Genomic DNA, 3,422 nt, shown 5'->3' with positions numbered 1-3,422 from the left:
CCGTTCAACATTTAATTTCCCTTTTTTTTTTTTTTTTTTTTCCTTCATTATTTAGTGAATTGACTTCACTGGATTGAATTTCTCACTCTGTGGGATTCAAGGTAATTATGTGAGATGTGACAGCCAGCCTTAACAAGCTGTCCATGATGTGGTCATTGAAAAAATGAACCACAAGACTACCTTCACTCTTTGAATGAAAGCTTGTTAGCTGTAACTTGTGAACTCCTTGGAGGCAGCTGGAAAAATCAAGCAGTATATTGACTATACTTTTGTAAGACTGCAAGACAGTTTATGCATTTTGCAGTCTCAAAGAGATTTTAGGGAATAGAATAAATCCTTCCTTTCAGTTTCTTTCAGCTGTGGAATAAACATTAATGCACTTGTTTTGATTCCCTGAAAAATCACCAATGATAATTAGCCGGGGTACGCGAGCGAACATGATGTATCTAATTAAAAACTGATGAAGTAAAACAGATCTTAATTTATTCCAGCTTGCTTTTTCTTCCAATTTTAAACCACTGCTATGAAACAATTAAATGTGTGCACGCACACCATGGGGTCAATTCCTTCTTCCATTAGATAGAAATGCATGAAAATGAATTACAGGATGCCATCATGGCAGAGGAAAGGAATGATCTTTTTACTGAAAACTTTCTATAAATCAAGTCTTCACAATTAGCTGTCTTATGAGAAATTCTGTGCTGTTAATTGCCTCTAGACTCGTCAGAATATAATTTAAAGGGCTAAGAATTTTTTATTTATTTATTTTTTGCAATTATGTTTAGAATTGTGAAACGGGTTTAATGTAAAGGAGATGGATTTAAGTATGAAATTATCTTTCATATGAAAGTATAGGGATGCTTCGATAAGTGGCCATTTTTGTGCTATTTAAATATGACAGATAGCTGATATAATAATTGTAATGTAGTATTTTATAATTGTAATATGATTTTATTTTATTGAATTTTGAAACTAAATGAAAACAAAACAAATAAAAATAATACAAATAAAATATTAAACCAAAAAATAAAAACTGAAGTTGAAAAACGTTATGATGTATATTTATTTTGAGATTGGCTAACTATTATATTTAACAGTGTTATTAAATTAATGTTCTTAAAAATTAACTTTAATATAAATATAAAAAGGGGGAAATGAGCATGAATAACTATATACAATATCAACTGAAATTATAAATCTATAAAAATGTACAAAACTAATATTTGATGATAATTTATATAGTACTGTTATTTTGTGCATCCCTTTAAGAGCAATAATCTTGGCATGTTACATAGACAAAGCTTTATACGTAATATGTGCAAAGAATTTGATGACATATTTGACAATGTGATTTATCTAAGTATACTTTTTCATATGTGTTGCACAGAAAGAAGGTCATTGGTCATTTTAAACTAGTGTGTTCCATTTAACAAATGAGTGTGTGGTTACTGTGGGTATCACTTAGATCCTGGGATTTTCAGGTTAAAGTCTTATGCCGAGTTCACACTGCACGATTTTCAAACTCGTCGGATCGCCGTTGTTTTCACACTGCGTGACTATCTGGGGCAGCATTCAGTTGCTTCTGTGTTCACATTGCACGATGGATCAGCGACAGGGGGTTTCACACTGCATGACTTCACAATAGGAAGAATCGCCTACAGCTCTGTCTGGTCCGCAAACTACATTTCACAACAAAACACACGCGAGAAGTGATAAGGAAATAACGCGAGAACCCGCGTGCGTCAGACCGGAGTTCTCGAGCAAGACTGAATTATTAAAACAAAATCTATATATAGCCCGCAAATTGTCTGTGAGCTGATTTCCAGCTACAAGGAAATGTTTGTGCTTGTTTCTGTATGATATAATTGTTCATATATCTATTAAAATACTGATATTCTGGTCTATAACTCCTCCCCGAACTTCCCTCTGCCCTGTATCTTGGTCTCTCATTGGCTGTAGGTCATCACCGATGTAGTTTTCAGTCAGAACTCATTGCACACAGTGTGATTGTGAATCGCCGACAGCTCCAGATATTTAGCATGCCAAATATTTTGCGGGCGATGTGTCGGCGATTCCCTCAGATCTAGTCTTTGATCATTCACACTGCGTGATTGTCACTCGCGTGAACGAGCACCGATTTGCCTCCGATGTCGGGCATTTGTCGGCGATTTCACAAAACCTGTCGGCGAGTGAAAAATCGGGCTAATATCGTGCAGTGTGAACTCGGCATTATACTGAAGGTTGCAGTCCCGGGCAAGTGTCCTGGGATAGACCGACAGGGTTCTCATTACCTCTGGAGCTCGTGCTCCATTTTCTCATTCTCTGCTCCCCTGATAGAGGGAAAATTAATTAAAACTTGTCTTATTAACTCTGAGTTCTTTGGTCCACAGGGACGGACACACACACACACACACTTACAGATCTTTCCAACCAGTGATTTGATGAGCGGATAAAGAGAGGAGGAACGAGGGAAGGAGAGATGAATCAGGACAACACCGCAGAGGAATGAGATTGAGAGATAGGAAAGAGGAACAAAGCAGTTAGGACCCTCACCCAGAAAACTGCAAGATCCAGACCAAGACTGAACCCCCTGAAGCCCTGATTCAGACCAAATATACCCCAAAGTCCCAGACTACAAAGCAGGCTGCCTGTTTGAATGTAATGAAGTAGAGAAAATGTCGCATTTATTTCAAACACCCAAGTTTTAATCTTATTCATGTACATATTTAGTATCGCCACATCAACCAGTGACCAGGCAGAACGATTATTTTTCTTACATTTATATCACAATTACATCAAATTTCAGCAAATCCAGCAGGTCATCTAAACGTCTTCGAGAGTTTCCTTGAGATGCCATAATGAACAAAAGTGAAGTGAACCTTGCCAAAAAGATTGAAACTGATTGACACCCTCTTGAGGGTATGTGGAGTTGAGCATTTGGCGACTTGTTTCGTGATCCATTTATGATATCATGGTCAGCACTAGATAAAAGTCATAAGGGAGAGTATGCTAAATCATTACATGTAGATGTATGTGTGGGAATTTGAACTGAATTAGCCACTCCCAAAGGAAGTTCAGGTGTAATTAATAGAAATTGAATCTACTGAATTACAATTTAGAGAAATTCAACTGGTACAGTAATAGCATTCTGGGAAAAGAGGTGTTTGTCCACCGTGGTTCATAATTTGTTAAATACAAATAATTACATGTGTGATAATTTAATTATTCACACTTATTGTACTTATATTACTCTGGTTATTTATTTATTTGTTTATTTATTTTATCAATCAGATAAATGTGAAAATCGCATATCCTTCCTCTCCTCCTTTAATGTGCAGAATGAAAAGTGGATATTTATTTTGGGATTTGCTAAATATTCCATTCAACAGTGTTATTACATTATAGTGTAGTGCAATTAAATA

The 3,422-nt window shown here is 36.0% G+C and overlaps 1 long non-coding RNA gene across 1 annotated transcript in view; it reads left to right on the top strand.

The window, feature by feature from the left end:
* Nucleotides 1–2,810, top strand: part of LOC107688420 (uncharacterized) — a 6,534-nt gene extending 3,724 nt beyond the window's left edge. Inside the window, exon 3 of the long non-coding RNA XR_001634234.1 lies at nucleotides 2,391–2,810. This is a non-coding gene — a long non-coding RNA (uncharacterized LOC107688420). The remainder of the gene's footprint in view (nucleotides 1–2,390) is intronic.
* The last annotated feature ends 612 nt before the right edge of the window (nucleotides 2,811–3,422 follow it).

This window comes from Sinocyclocheilus anshuiensis, unplaced genomic scaffold, assembly GCF_001515605.1.
Source record: "Sinocyclocheilus anshuiensis isolate Anshui unplaced genomic scaffold, SAMN03320099.WGS_v1.1 scaffold209, whole genome shotgun sequence".
Taxonomy (NCBI): Eukaryota; Metazoa; Chordata; class Actinopteri; order Cypriniformes; family Cyprinidae; genus Sinocyclocheilus; species Sinocyclocheilus anshuiensis.
The sequence above is the reverse complement of the archived record's forward strand: the minus strand, read 5'-3'. Positions and strand labels throughout refer to the sequence as shown.